General features: G+C 38.8%; 2 pseudogenes; one reads left to right on the forward strand and one right to left on the reverse strand.

Annotated features, from left to right (window-relative positions):
- Positions 1-5,300: 5,300 nt before the first annotated feature.
- On the reverse strand, positions 5,301-6,405 carry LOC124984892 (ubiquitin carboxyl-terminal hydrolase 12-like; annotated as a pseudogene).
- An 8,928-nt stretch (positions 6,406-15,333) lies between these two features.
- On the forward strand, positions 15,334-16,246 carry LOC124984893 (protein YIPF4-like; annotated as a pseudogene).
- Positions 16,247-16,550: the final 304 nt, after the last annotated feature.

Here is a 16,550-nt window from a genome sequence, read left to right on the forward strand (position 1 = left end):
AAACTGTACAGGAAGCATTTAGTAAGTGGTCCTGAAGATTTGTTTGCAAGTTCACCTGAAGGAATTTGTTGCTATTCTGTGAAATTTAGAAATGAATTGGAACTTTTAGTAACTAGGAAAGTAGAAGATTTTGGCATGGTTTTTTTTTTGTTTTGTTTTGTTTTGTTTTGAGGTGGTGGGCTTGCACTAGCCTGGGCATGGCTCTCATTTCCTCCTCTAGAGGAGCTCTAGTTCAGAGGAGGGTGTTGTGGGGTCAGTTCTAGCTGTCCTGCAACTTATACACGATCCTCCTCCCCAACAGTACATAGTGGACCCAGGAGTCCACTGGGCACATGCTCTCAAGGCACAAATGTGCATCAAGGGCCCCCAAACAGTGATGACTCAACTGAAGTCCCTTGGGAATGTGAATCCTCACAAATCTGCCATGGATCTCAGGTAAGCAGGTGCCAGAGGCCCTGCTTCTAACCAGGGGTTAGAGTAATACAAAGGACTTGTGCCCTTCGTTGCTGATTTTCACTCTTGAGCTTTTATTTGAAAAGCCTCATGTCTTTAAAACATTTTCAGCATGCATATTTGCTTTTCAGAAACTCTGGGACCTTTTTATATTGAGTGTGGTTGGAAATGGGATGAAAGAGACCAGAAGCTCCCCTGGACTCTTGACTGAATTCATCTGGCCTCCGCAAGTGTGATTATGCTGGGAATAGAGTGTGTTTTCTTCTTCAAATCCCCTTTAATGTGTATCTTCCTCATACAAGTGGAATTGGTGGACACCATAATCATTTTTTATTAGTTTTTGAGAAACTGCCATATTGATTTCCATAGTAACTGCACCATTTCTCATTCTCACCAGGAGTGCATCAGTGGTTCCTGCTTATCCACAATTGTTTTGTTTGTGTTATGTGGTGTGTGGATATTAGCCCTCCTAATGGGTGAGGTGTTAGTATGCTGTGGATTTGATTTGGGTTCTCTACAATTAGTGATGTTGACCACCTTTTCACATGCTTAATGACTGCTGAGTATCTTCTTTGCTGAATATTGTATTCAAAACCTTTTTCCACTTTAAAGTACATTTGGGTGTGAGTTATGGATCTTTATGTCTTGTATCAGCACTTTATCAGACATGACTTGTGAAGGGATTCTCCTATTTTTTGATTGTGTTTCATTTTTTTCATTGTGTTTTTTGATGCACACTTCTCTATTTGGATGGAGTTTAATTTTTTTTGTTTGTCTTGTTGACCTATATAAAAAGTTATTGCCAAATTCAATGTCATAAAAAACTCCCCCAAGTTCTTTTTGCAGCAGGTTTTCTGCATTTTTCTAGCTTTATTTATTTATTTTTATTTTGTGTTTAATTTTGCATGTGAGATTAAAGGTCTAACTTGATCTTTGCATATGAATATTGAGTTTTCCCAGCAACATTTTTGAATCCTACCTAGTGTTGCTTTGACTCACAAATAGTGTTTTTTTGTTCCATATGAAAGAAATTAATACCTTACAGGAGAATTAGCTTACCCAGAGGGGGGACAAAATCAGAAACAGGAAGTGTCCATCAATCAAACTTGTTTTTAGACATGTGCAAGCTTGTCACTAGAAGCCGAGTATTGTGTACAATTGATAGTGCACTCATGGTGGGGCCTGGTGGTGCACGCTTGTCATAGAGTGGTTTTTGGAACCTGATTCAGGAGGATCTCGAGTTTGAGGCAACTTTTGTAGAACTGTGTCTCCAAATGAAAAGTAAAACAGGACTGGGATGAAGCTCTGTGCTAGAGCCAGTGGGAGAGCTGCTGGTTCAACCCCACCCTTCTGCAAAATACCAAAATAGCAAGTCAGTGGGAGGGAGAGGGAAGGGGAGAAGGAGAGAGGAGGGCCGCTGCTGCTACTTTTCCTGTTGGCATGTCTTTCTGCTGAGTAGGTATGTGGACACATTTCCCTCCTTGTTCTTACTGCCTTGGGTTGGGTTTTCTTTTGTTTTTGGCTGTGACATATTTCCTTATGTGTCAATTCTGTAGCTATTTTCATACACAAAAGAAAATTTAACTTGTAACATTTTAGTATTAATACTAATATAACTTCAATCATATAATGTCTCTCTTACTTACAGTTCTACCCCCAATTGAGGTGTTTATTATATTTATTTATTCATTTATTATTTTGTTGTGCTAAGGATTGAACAAAGGGCCTTTTGCATGTGAGACAACCACTTTTCCAACTGAGCTATATCCCCAACCCTATGTGCTTATATTTCTTTATTTATTATTTTGTTGTGCTGGCATTGAACCAGGGGTACCCTGCTACTGAGCTACATGACCAGACATCGAGATTTTTCTCTTTGGAGTATGATTGAGTTGTAGAATGTTTTCCTAGCATGCCTGAGGCCCTAGCTTCAGTTCTCACTACCACCAAACTAAGCTTAACCATTGAGTCCAGAGTTTTATGTCTGCCTTCAAATTGAGGTGGGGTTAGGAAATGTTCACATAACCATGGTTCAAAAACTTCAAGTATCCATTATTTGACTGCTGCATAAAGGGTAATTTCACTTGTACTTCCTAGTACAGAGCAAAAAGTCAAAGAAGGCATAGTCAATACTTGTACCATCCCAATGCTTTCTGGCTATTGTATTTAATCTTATTCTTGCCCTACTCTTCCCCCAACCATTTAAACTGTTGGTTATGAAATGAATGTGAACTGGTTTGTTTGTGCTTCCTCAATTTCTATTGTGGCTGACATTTTTCACTGATCTCTTTATATTTTTATTAATTTTTTTTGTCTAGATGAACACAATACCTTTATTCCAGTTTTTACATGGTGCTGAGTGTTGAATCGAAGTGCCTCACAGGTGTGAGGTGAGAACTCTATCATTTAGCCACAAGCCTAGCCCAAATTTTTGAATTTTTGTTAGATTAAAATCCTTTTTCTACCATGGAGATAATAATCTCATGCTATCCTCCTGTTGCTAAAGATTGGCTTTTAATCCATTGTAGATTTTATTATTATGAGTCAGATTGAGGCAGAACTACACTTTTTAAAACTCTTAGTCAACAAATAATCTTTTGTTTCTCTGGATGCTACTAGTCTTCCTCAATTCTTTTCTGTTTGTGTGTTTTCCAGCATTTTCTGTTGATCACAGTCCTAAGGGAGAAGGAGAAAGAAAACATGAAAGAGGAAAAGGAAAACCTCGGCACAAATTTACAAAACATGAGTTGGAGATACTTAATCAGTTATTTGAACACAATCCCTACCCTGAACTTTCAACCAGAGAGGAGTTGGCTAAGCAAATGAATTGCCACCTCTGGGTCATAAATGTAATTCAAAATTCCAAATGTCGCATATATGTATCTTTTAGTAGATAATCCAGGAAATACAAAGAACTTCTGAAAAAACTTCATGCCATTTCTTTATAGAGGAGAGTGCTGATACTGGTCATGTATTCATTCCTGTGTGGGTTTGAATGTGTCATGTGACTTTTATGGAGTAATACACTACTGTGAGGAGAGTTTGGCAGTAGGAGACAATTAGCACACTATTGTACTTATGCAGTATAGGAACTGTGACACTTTTGATGAGGGTGCTTGCTGTGGAATTATAAGGAACTTGTAAGATTGTATATGTTCACAGGTGGAACTGATAGTTTGAAGAGATGTTGGATATTCAGGGAGAGGACTTAAGGGTGGCTCTGAAATTTTGTCCTGATCAGCTTTTTTGCCACAGACATTAGGAGTTTTCACTTCAGATATGTTAAGTTTGGTATGGCAATAGACTTCTAAGATGAGGACGGTGTAAAGTGCAGGAGAAAGGATGTATTTGATTTTGTTCCACACATGGCACTTCACAGCATAAGTAGAACCTCTGGAAATGTGTTTAGGGTCAGCTGGGGGCTTGTTCAGTCTAAATACAGAGATTGTAGACAAGTTGCTGGGAGACTTCGAAAACCCTGTGTTCATATGGACAGAAGGGCTGCTGTAGACTGTGGGGACAGTTTGGAGTTTGGAATTGTGCACTATTCATAACCTCCATAATATGGACAGCCCAGGAAGGATTTTCTTTTTTGGGTCTACTCAAGGTCAATAGAAAAGTCAGTGATCATGCTGAAACTCAGCTGAACTATAAAATATTAGATTGAAAATAATTTCTTTTTCTTTTTAGAACTGGTTCCAAAATAAAAGAGTCAGACTATGACCTAGAGAGAAACAAAGAATGTTTGTCACCAGGGGATGACAGAAGTTCCCTGTCCAAACTCATCCTGTTGTTGGCCACCATGATGCCCAAGTGCAATCTCACAGCAGCACCACTGCACAGCCCTCTTGGCCCCAGCAAACTCCAATGGGAGGAGCCGGCTATCTTGGAGAGAATAGAGGAAAAAGGTGTGGGGGGTGGGGATAGAAAAACAGTAGAATGAAACAGACAGTATTACCCCATATGTATGTATGATTACATAAATGGTGTGAATATACATTGTTTAAAACCATAGAAATGAAAAGTTTTACTCCATTTGTATACAATGAATCAAAATGTGCCTGTAAAAATAAAAAATATTTTAATAAAAAAAGAAATGTCATGTTTTATATTAGTCACATGACATGACTTTTTGACTGTACATGAAGAGCACACTCATAAACACATCTCAAGTATGTTTATTTACTAACTGTTACTCCTAGATTACCCATAAACACCAAGACACCAGAAAAGCATAGTTAGTATTTTAAGTTTTTTTAAAGTCCTTTTATCTTCTTTTCTTCTTCTTTCCACACTCACATGAGTTTCAGGGTTAATTCTCAGATATCTGCCTTCCAGCTAAGACTGGATGAAATTTAAAAACCTCCAAATGACCATGAATTTTTAAAAATTATCATTTTCTTCTTTTATTCGTGCATTGTAGTTATTAAAATAATCTTAAAGTTGTTTAAAATAAATTTTAAGTTAGGCATGCCAATCAAGCAAAATATTAACTTAGGTGTACAAATGAAAAGTCAATTTGAATGTTTTTATGGGTGCTTGAGAGTTATGCATAATGGTGGGTTCATTTTGAGATAATCATACATGCATGGAATAGAATTTGCCCCATTGCAGTCTCAGTACTTCCTCTTTCCCTCCTTCTCTCTCCTCCATTTACTTTACTGATCTTCCTACTATTTATTGTATTTTTTTTGTTAATCCAGAGTCTTTGCTTTATTGTGTGCAAAGTGTGCTACTGCCCCCTGAGCTTCCTGCATTTCTCTATCTTGAAAAATCAGTGCCTGATCCTTTCCAAAATAAGGAGAGAAGAAATAAGGCAGAAAATATCTCTTCATCACGGTTCCCCCTCAGTCCCGAGACTGATAGAAAAGGATGTAACCAGACTCAGTTCTTTGAGATATTTTCATGTCAACCAGTAGAATTCTTCAATAGCGTGTGCATCTATTTTTTCTAATGTCATCATCAAACAACCACCAAAAGTCATGACCCTTAACTATTGCAATATAATGGCCTCGATTGGGACCACTTCCACAGTGAACCACAACAACAAGGTCGTACATTCTGTCAGGATTGGTTGCATCACCTGATGTGTTAAACAGAGGAGTTCTAAAGGAAAAACTACGCGGTAAGAAAGTTTTGTGTATCGATGAAGTTGGTCCATATATTTAAATCTCTCAGGTGAAGAGCTAGAATCATAGGCAGTTTTTCAGCTTTCATCCGTTTATGTGCTTCCTGCTTGCTACCACACTCTTCACGGTAATATTTGTATTCACTGCATAGAGTTTCCGTGTTGCTAAAAAACCTTAAACAGTGATAATTGATATGTTTTGTTCCACATCAACAGAAAGGTCTAAAAAATCTTCATCTTTGCTGCTTATAGTTTCACAAGTAAGACATCTGGTTTCATTAGTTAATGTTCCCGGAAAAATCTCATGTACCTACACGTTGGGTCTGGTGTGCTATTATTATTTTCACTATCAATATTTCTATTAGGTAAACGACCATTTTGTTTTTCCTGCTTTCTCTCTTCTTGTAAAATATCAGCAATTGTATTTAGTAGGTAATTTAAGAATTCATGGGCATCTTGCTGCATGTAGTTGTCAAAAAGTTCATTTTCTTTCCTAATCTTGTTATGAACATCTCAGGAGGAATCACTCCAACCTTTTCCTTCTGAGTGGCTATGCTATGGAAGAGATCTGCTAAGCACGGAAGAAGGTTCTCCGTCTTCCTAGGCTGATTCTTGTATGCTAGAACTTTTTCCCGAAATGGACGACAAAAATAAAGTGCTTGAAGAACTCAATTGCAGTAGCAGATATTCCCAAAATTGACTAATCCAAAATAGTGCTCATTAACTGGAAATTCTTCTGGACCAATCTCGTTCTCTAATGCCTAGGCATTGGCGCCCATGGTACACATGGAAGCGAATTTGGAGACTGTCATTAGGATTTCCATCCGCCCAGTGCCATCTTCCACCCAATTACAGCTGTGGCCGCGGGCGGTGGAGGAGGGCAGCAGGGTCCCAGCTCCCACCGCAACCCACGGGTGGACCCCTAGCCGCCGCCTATTGTATTTTTACATTAATGTTTTGTAGGCAAACATGCGAGTGGAGTTCACTGTGGTGTATTGACCTGCGTTCAGAGCATCATTGGGTCATTTTCATTCCATGGTTCCTCCCTCTCCTGTATCTCCTCCCAGCCCCAATTCCCTTCCTCCTCTCCACGGAGCTCCCTTTTTGTTTCATGGTGTCCCTCTCTTTTATCCCCCTTCTTTTGCTCTCTGCATATGACAAAAAACACTGGACCCTTGACCTTCTGAGTCTGGCTGCTTTGACTTAGCATGATGTTCTCCAGTTCCAGCTATTTACTGGCAAATGCTGTAAGTTCATTCTTCTTAATGGCTCAGTAAAACTCCATTGTGAATATATACCACATTTTCTTTATCTGTTGATAGGCACCTGGACTGGTGTCATACCTTGACTGTTGTGAATGGCACTGCTATAAGCATTGAGGTCCCTGGTTCACAGTGGCAGCTGAATTTAGTTCTTTATAGATAAACACGGAGACATGAGATAGCTGGGTCATGGGGTGGTTCCGTTGCTAGTCCTTTCAAGATTCTCCAGAGTGTTTTCCAGAATAGTACTACTTCATAATCCACCACATGGTATGAGTGTGTATTTTCCCCGCACATCATCCTCAGCATTTATTAATATTTATATTCCTTTTATTGTCTTTAATTTTTAATAAATTTTAAAAATGTCTTTTATTCTTGATGCTTACCATTCTAACTGGAGTGAAATGAAATCTCCATGTAGTTTTGGTTTGCATTTCCCTAATGGTTAGGAATATTGAACATGTTTTCTTGTGTTTATTGGTCATTTGTGTGCTTTTCTTTTGAGAAATGTTTGTTTAGATAGATTTAAAGTATTTTTTTCATTGTGGATGAACACAATACCTTTATTTATTTTTACACGGTGCTGAGGATACAACCCAGTACCTCACACCTGCTAGGCAAATGCTCTGCCTCTGAGCCACAGCCCCATCAATGCAGCCAGTTTTGTTCCTTTTCCTTTTTTTCTTTTTCTTTTTTTCCATTAGGACATTTTTAAAGTTTGAAGGTGAGAATCCATGTGGTCTTGAGCATTTCTTTTTTGGTAAACTTTTACTTGCTGCTTCAATCTCACTGCTTGATAGTGGTATAGTTAGGTTTTCTACATCCTCATGGTTCATTTGCAATAGTTTTTATGTGTATAGAATTTGTCAACATCTTGTTGGTTTTCCTGTGTATTGGAGTGTATATTTTCAAAATAATTTCTAATGGTTCTCTGGATTTCAGAAATGTTTTTTGTCATGTCTTCTCTTTCATCTTTTAGTTTGTTAATTTGGGTTTTCTCTTCATTTAGTTAGGGTTGCTCAATCTAATTTACCTTTTCAAAGAATCAACTCATTAATCTTTTACTTCTCAATTTCATTAATTTTGACTCTGATCTTTATTATTTTCTGTCCTTTACTAATTTTGGAATTAGGTCATTCTTCCTTTTCTGGAGATTTGAGGTATAAATTATATTATTTAGGATCCTTCTTTTTTTTTTAAACCTTTCACTTACTTTAATAGTACAATTACCATTACTGAATCATTCTCATAAAAAGTATATTCGAGTACATTATCACTTATTTTAAATAAATGCCAACTTTGAAACAATCAACTTTGAAAAGCTGCATAAGTGTTTTAAAACAGTCCTTGATCACATTTCCATGTATTTCCATGGTATCCTGAAACACTGTATTTTTAGAGACTAACTATCACTTAATTTCTTTGAGTGAAAAAAGATAAACCTGTGTAACATAGAATAGCAATGAAGCAAGAAATATGTGTACTTGTCATTTATCTTCACTGCACACAAGAAGTGTTAAAAAAAATGGTACTTGTGCCACATTAGTATATGGAAAACAAAATTAACTCATGGGACAGAAAACATGGTTTACCAAGATATTACTGTGAAATTCAAGATTTGGCCTTGCCACTCCATTCTGTGTTCAGGCAACCAGAACATTCCCATTGAAGTCCCTGGGAGGCACCAGGCAACACTTATCAACAAACAGTTAACAACAGTTAACACTGACCTAAGGGACTAGTAGTTTGATGCCATCTCCTGAGTTTGACCTCATGAGTATTGCCCCTTGAATATAACTTGTATGCCACAGCACCCAACCATCTCTGAGCTGCTGCAGTTTCCCCATCAGAAGACAACCAGACCCACAACATGAGCTTCTCGGGGGGTCATTGTCCTCAACACAGGTCTTTTGTGGTGTCACTTTTGTAAGTAGCAACTAGAAGCATAAGCGAGCTTTTTAGGAAAACACACATTCTAAGTAGTTGGTTTTTGATCTTTATTGGGATACAGTATATCCTAGTTACAGTATGTATTAAGTATGACTTCTTTTATAAGGTTACAAAAGATTCAGCTGCGGATATTTTTTTAGGAAATGTGCATACCACTCATCAATTTTAGTAAGACTGAAAGTTTAAGGGGTTGTAGGTAATTGAGTAACCAGAATTGAACAACTCCTATTTTTTTTTTAATGTAGGCACTCACTGTTACAAACTTGACCCTTAGAAATGCCATCATACTCTCTCAGATATTGTGATGTCTTCTAACTCTGTTCTCAAGCTTTCTATTCTCCCTTCATTTCTTCAATGACCCATTCTTCACTACAAGTGTATTATTTAGTCTCCAGGTGTTCGAATAATTTGTTTTTATCTTATTAATTTATAATTTTATTCCATTATGAACTGAGAGGATGCAAGCAACATCTCTGTATTTTTGTACTTGGGTACCATAAAACATGGACTAATTTGAGAAAGTTGCCTATGCAGTGAATAAAGTAAATTTAGTTGTTGCTGGATGAAAACCTCTAAATATCCATTACATGTATTTGATTAACAGAATTTTTATGTTCTGAAAAGTGTACGTGGCTTGTGTCTGGATTCCCTAGCTATTTGTGAGAGAGGTGTGTGAAAATAACCTCTTATTATTGTACTGGGTATATTATATTCTTTACATTGAGTAAGGTTTGTTTTATATATGTAGATGCACAAATGTTTGCAGCATAAATATTTACAATAATTATATCTCTTTCTTGGGTGATTCCCTTAACAATTATAAAGTGACCTTCTTTGTGTCTTTTAATTAGAATTTGAAGTCTATATTGTCAGGTGTGAGAATAGTTACTCTTGCTTTTTTAAATTTTTAATTGAAAATACACAAATTGTTCCAATGATATGAGTGTTTACATCCTATTGCAAACTATCCTTCTGTTTCTTACTGTGCCTCTCACAGGGAGTGAGAACTGGGTGGGATTCAGCCCAACCTCCTTTTAGGATTTCTGCCCCTCCACCTGCTGAGTCAATTGGAAGTGCAGCCAGTTGAACTGGATCTCAGCTTCTCTGCTCACCACGTAGGACATGGGGAATGGAGCTGGAAGGACCTTCTATTGGGATTTTGTCCAGAAGTCTTAAATTGCTGCTCTTCCCAGTTGGAAATCATGCAGAGGTCTGCATGGGAAGTTGCAGCTAATGGATTGAGTTCTAAACAGAACTTTGAACCTTTGTTAGGGGCATGTCCTCTGAGGAGATGAAATCCTTGCACTCCTAGGGCAGAGTAGATGTTGCGCTCACCTGTGCATGTGGGACTCTAATGTCTCCAGAGTTCTACTCAGGGTGGGTTGACAGATCTCTGAGTGAATGGTGCAAGACAGGGTTCCTGCAGCCAATCGGTCACCCAAATTCATGTTTCCAAGTCTCCATCCCAAATATAATCATGCACACCTGATCAGTCTCCCCTGACACTTTTCAGTTTATCATTGGTATCAGAAAACTCAAATGGAAATTGGATTAATTTCTTCTGTCCCCAGCACAACCCTCTACTCTTACACAAAGTAACAATGCCTGCATAATGTCCCCTTCACTTTTCCACTTGTCCTTTGTGCCAGAGGGTTCAAAGGGAAAGCAGGATGCATTTTCTTCTGTTTCTGCCTCCAACCCACTGAATCCACTATTGTTTGGGACTGCTTTGGGATCGTGATCTGCCAGCTGTGCTTTAGGTCATGCAGTAAACAGTGGATGAGACAGAGTGGAAGCATTTATTAAGAACTCTCAGGTTCCCATAGGAACACACCTCAGTATAAACTCCTAGAGCAGGCTCTCCACCTCTTCTTCAATTAGAAGGTGAGAAACATGGAGCACTTTCTGTGTGCCAGTTTGCCCACTGTGTTTCTCTTTTCCTTTGTGTTGTTCCTCACTTTGTGGTGACATAGCACCAACATTGCTGCCAGACTTTGGTGTAGTTTCTTAAGTTTTCTGTTCACTGCACCAGAATCTCTTGGTTTCTCCAGATCTTGCATGACCAATAATGATTTCTCCTTTTTTTCTTCAGACACTAATCTCATTATGAAGCCATATTCTTGTCATTCAAATTCCAAACAACAGAGTATGTGGAAAGTTCCTCCTTCCTCCACTCAGTCATCTTGCCTATTCCCCTAAAAGTGAATTCTTTAAAAGCCATAAAATGTTATCATGGACTTGATAGTGTTAAAGAGTTCCAGAAGAGAAAAATTCTGCCAAAAGGAGTGAAGCAGTCACTGAAACCACAACCAAATTTATTCCTAGGTTGCAGGGTATAGTTGTGTATCATTGGAACTCCATTCACTCAGGAAGCTGAGGCAGGAGGATTGCAACTTTGAAGCCAGCATTAACAACTGTGCAAGGTGTAATACAAAACTGCTCCCCCATCCTTTCCATTGCATCGCAACCTAGCTTGTCAGTCTGAAACCTGCTCCCCTGCCCTTTGCATCACAACCTAGCTTGTCAGTCTCAAAGCTGCTCTCCCTGCCCTTTCCGCTGCAGCCATTTTCCCACCTCCCAACTACTTGTCAGTCTGTCAATATCCTAGCTAGCTATTGGTTCATCAGTCAGCTTACAAGTATCCTTCTCTGTTACTGGGCCTCTGTTTGCACGGCAGAATTAACTGCTTAGAGATAGCACCCTGCCATCTTTTCTCATGCTTTTCTCTCTCCTACTCACTTGCTTTCTCTCTCCTCCTCACTTTTCCACTCTCTCTAGAACTTGCCATTTCTCTTTTCCTCTCGTTTTCTCTCTTACCCTGCAGGGAGACACTCTGTTTGCTTCATAAACTCCTTTATGTGATTTCCTATATCTAGCATGATTTTTGTGGGTTTCTTACACAAGGTCCTAAGCAACTTAGTAACATCCTGTCTCAAAATAAAAATATAAAGGCCTGGAGATGTGACTCAGTAGTAAAATGTCCTTGACACCAAAATTAAAGATTTTAAAAATATTCCTAGGAAATTCAGGTGCAGCTTTATATTTTTTTAATTCTTTTTTTTTTTTTTTTCTCAATGGTGAAGACTCAAGCATCTTTCAGTGACAAGGGAAACTCTGTGTCCTCAAGTACTCCTGCATCATTGCCAAGATTAGCTACCTAATAGCTGGAAAAATGATTGTTAATCAAAAGTGCAAATTTCAGAATTCTTTACCCAGGCATAAATTTTGAATCCAGTCTATTGTCAAATGATTTCAGAGCATAGAAGCCATAAAACTACAAACATTAGGGTTCTAAAATATATGAACAAAACAAAATAAACCCTCACTTTATTTTAGAGCTCCTTTAGTTTTCTGCAGATCTGCAGGACGGAAATGTCTTCCAGCCTCCCAAACTTTTAATATCCAGTAACCAGGACAGAAATGTTTTTTTAAAAATTGATCAGAAGTTCTCAGAGACTGAGAAGTGTCTGAGACTTCTCTGAAGTCTCAAAAGTCTCTGAGACTGTGTTCAGGACTCCTTGGCAGCCTCCTCCTCAGGATGGGTATTTCCTTCAATCTCCCAGATCCCGAAGTGTGGTAAGACCGCACAGATATTTCTTTCATCTCCCAGATTCCAGGACAGAGGTTTAATCTCCTATATCTGTGGCTGACACCTGCATGCTTCTTTGTTCTTTCCAGTCCTTCTCTAGATTGTCATGATCCTATTAGCCTAATTATGGGCCCAGCACTACTCACTGATCTGTGGACACTTCCAATCAAAAGGCTCCACATGGCCGCTAAAGTCTCCCAGAATGACAGCTGTGCAAGGCCACTGAGTCAGACTCCAAAATGGCACTTTCCTTTATCATCTCAGGTTCAGCCATCCTGGAAAAAATTGCCATTGTTCTCTGCCCCTCTCATTGATTCCAGTAGCAAAAGCCTGGGATCCTCTGAGGGAATTGCTCCCTTTGACTTGCTAGTTTTATGATCAAACAAAATGGGCTCAAATCCTTGTGTATGCAAACCGAAAACCCTAACCAGGAGATAAGACAGTGGAGAAAGATTTGTAAGGAAAGCTCTAAGGTTATTTGTGAAACAATGCTGTCTCCAAAAAAGGAAAGGGAGGATTTAATTTGTACAGCCTGTACACATTCATATGGGAAATCATGTGGAGCAGCTCTGTTGGTCAGCTTCCATCAGTTTCCTCCTAATTATGGGTCTGAGGTGAGGCAGGGCATCATGACAGGGTGGTGGTGGAGCAAAACTGCTTGGCTCATGACAGCTGGGAAGCAGAGAGAGATAGCAGGGGCCAGGGACATGCTAGACCTTCAAGAACATGCCTCTACTGACCAACATCCTCCATCTAAGTCCCACATCTCACAGTTTCCTGCACCTCCCAATAGCACCACCATTGAAGGGAAAAGCCTTCCACACATTAGACCCTTGGGGGGACATTCTAGATCCAACCTCTAACAGGGGTGGACACATATCTGAGCTGCTCAGTTCAGGATCACAGATAAGAGATTTGAAATACAAACACTTCTGGGCATGTTGAGGTTAATTTTATAATGAGAGAAGTATAGGGTAACTAAAAGTATATTCAGAGTGACTTGGTGAATTTGATTGGTTGTTCATAAGTTTCATGGATGAGTTTTAGATGTAAGAAAAAGAGAAAAAAAAAAAAACCAAGGAGGTAGATTATTAATTCTTTTAAGAGACAGAAACTATCTCCCTCATAATATAGGTATTTTCCCCTACAGACCCCTGCTTTGCCCAGTGGGTAGTAGGAAAAAAATATCAGTAAAATGGTGACTAGAAAGCCTTGGAACCGCTTTCCCACCATGGACATATCAATTCCCCCAAACCTGGACAGATTCCCTTTCTGAGACACTAAGAAGATGGCTCAGGAGCTCCTACACCCAGGTAAGTGCAAAGCCAGCCACATTAAAGCCAGTAGGAATGGAGTCACACCCTGAATTCAAAGCTCTTTTCTTTCTCCTTGCTTTCTCAATTACAAGTCTAAGTTTGTTTTCCCTGTACTCTGTTCCCTATCTTAGTGACTCACTATAAAATTAGGTGAAAGGATTAAGCATTTCACTGTTCACCACTAACTTCCAAAGTATGGGAAAGGCTTCAATTATTAGGTAGTTATGAATTGAAAGCAAAGACTGACTATGGCAGAAACCATGAACAGACCTTCAAATGACAAACTTCTGACCCATCACAGTTTTCTTAGATTCCCAGGTTGGATTGACTCAGTAACCTTGGGAAGAAGATAAAATATTGACAACCCATGTTTCAGAGCTTACCTTCTCAAGTGTAATAAATTATCTTGGTGCCCACCTGCTAGAGACTAAGATATGTCCACAAAAGATGCTATAAACCACGTATGGCAGCACATGTGACTCAGGAAGCTGAGGCAAGAGGATTATAATTTCAAGGCCAGCCTGGGCAACTTAGTCCTGACACCTTGTGTCAAGATAAAAAGGACAGGGACAGGGACAGGGCCCTAGCTCAATGGTAGAGAGCTTGCCTAGCCAGCATAATGCCCTTGGGTTTAATAACCAGAATCACTTAAAAAACAAAACAAAAAAACAAACAAATTAAAAAACCCTCAAAGCAAATAAAATTAAATGAAAAACAGGGGAAAAAGCATTATAAAAAATAATGCTTTCAGAATAAGCACTGGCATTTATAAAGGAAAAGAACTCAAATGAGAAAAAGAGCAAAACTAATTTTGTGCCTCAAGGTTCTAGAAAAAGATGAACAACCTAAACCTAAATTACCAAAAGTAAGATTAGAGGGAAAAAAAAAAAAGCTGGATTTTTTTAAACAAAAATGAAAATGCCTCAGCTAGACTAAGAAAATAGAATACTCAAACATAATTAAAGTAAGAAATGAAGGAGGATACAGTAGAAGTAATGTCACAGAGATGAGAAAGGTTAAAAAGATTACTATGAACACTGATATGCCAAAAAAATGAATACACCAGAAGTTAATATATTCTAAGAAAAATAGCATAAAAAGACTTGACACATGAAGAAATAAAAATCTGAATGAGCCCTTTACATGGGAAGAGGTTTATTCAATGGTCACTAAGCAACAAAGAATCCCAGGATCATATAGCTTCACTGAAGCATTCTAACACACACACACACACACACACACACACATATATATACTTAAGCACAAATCCTTTTCAATCTTTTTTAAAAAGTGTGTAACGGGAGGGAATACTTACAAACTCATTCTACCAAGCCCAAATTACCCAGATTTCAATGCCAAACAGAGACAGTATAAGAAAAGATACCAGTTATGGTCCTGTCAGGGCGCTGGCATTGTAGTGCTTGGGCGGTCGCCTTCGGGAGGACTTTAGTGGGGCAGTCTCTGGGCAGTCAGGCAGCCTGCAGCGCTCCTCTTGGGCCTCTGTCCCATCCTGCACCGCTCGGCTCCCGGCTCGCAGGCCCCACGTAGCGCGAGCTTGCGGGTCCCTGTCACTGATGCCTTGGGACCAGGGCCCAGCTGCAGCCTCCTCCACCGCAGCCGGGGAGGGTCGGTGAGATGCAGCCACCAGGTCTCCCAGGGCTTATGCCCCAGCTTAGGGGGACTTCACCTTTGTCTCCTCAGCAGATGCAGAATACCTCAGTGGTTCCATAGCATCCCCAGATATCAAATTAAACCTCGGTGGAGATTTTATCAAAGAATCTATAGCCACTGCATTTCTGAGACAAAGGGGTATGACTGGCTTTTGGAAGTTGAAGATGATGATCCTGAAAATAACAAGCCACTCTTGGAGGAATTAGATATCAATCTAAAGGATATTTACTACAAAATCCGATGTGTTTTGATGCCAATGCCATCACTTGGTTTTAATAGACAAGTGGTGAGAGACAATCTTGACTTTTGGGGTCCTCTGGCTGTTGTTCTTTTCTTTTCCATGATATCATTGTATGGGCAGTTTAGGGTGGTCTCATGGATTATAACCATTTGGATATTTGGTTCACTGACAATTTTCTTGCTGGCCAGAGTTCTTGGTGGTGAAGTTGCATATGGCCAACTTCTTGGAGTTATAGGATATTCATTACTTCCTCTCATTGTAATAGCTCCAATACTTTTGGTGGTTAGATCATTTGAAGTGGTGTCTACACTTATAAACCTGTTTGGTGCATTTTGGGCTGCCCACAGTGCTGCTTCATTGTTAGTGGGTGAAGAATTCAAGATCAAAAAGTCTCTCCTGATTTATCCAATCCTTTTATTATACATTTATTTTTTGTCTTTATATACTGGGGTGTGATCCAAGTGTTTCATGAGTAGAAAAAGACAATGTTACATTTGTATGTAGGCTGGGACTTCTTGCTGAAGGGATTGGAGAAAACTTTGCTGGTAAAATTTCACATGTTGAGCTGAAAAGGCAGGTTTAAGGTCTTTTTACAACAATAGTTTTTGTATTTAATTAAGCAATTACAGTTATCTGGGATATTTTGGTCAGAATTCTAAACTGTTGATTCTTCATATTCCAGTGAATAAAATATAAAAGCATTGTGTTAAAAAAAAAAAGAAAGAAAAAAAAGATACCATAACAAATTCTGAAAAAATTGTGGAAAAATCCTCACCAAAATACTAAAACCTGAATTCAACAACACACTTTAAAATTATATATGACTGAAGATTTAATTTAGTGAGAGAATATTTCCCAAATTTTCATGAGGCATTGGATTTGAGCCTCAACACCACATGCACACCTACACAAAAAATGAAAATTGAAGAATTATACACCA

The sequence above is a fragment of the Sciurus carolinensis genome, chromosome 5, assembly GCF_902686445.1.
Source record: "Sciurus carolinensis chromosome 5, mSciCar1.2, whole genome shotgun sequence".
In the NCBI taxonomy this organism is placed as follows: Eukaryota; Metazoa; Chordata; class Mammalia; order Rodentia; family Sciuridae; genus Sciurus; species Sciurus carolinensis.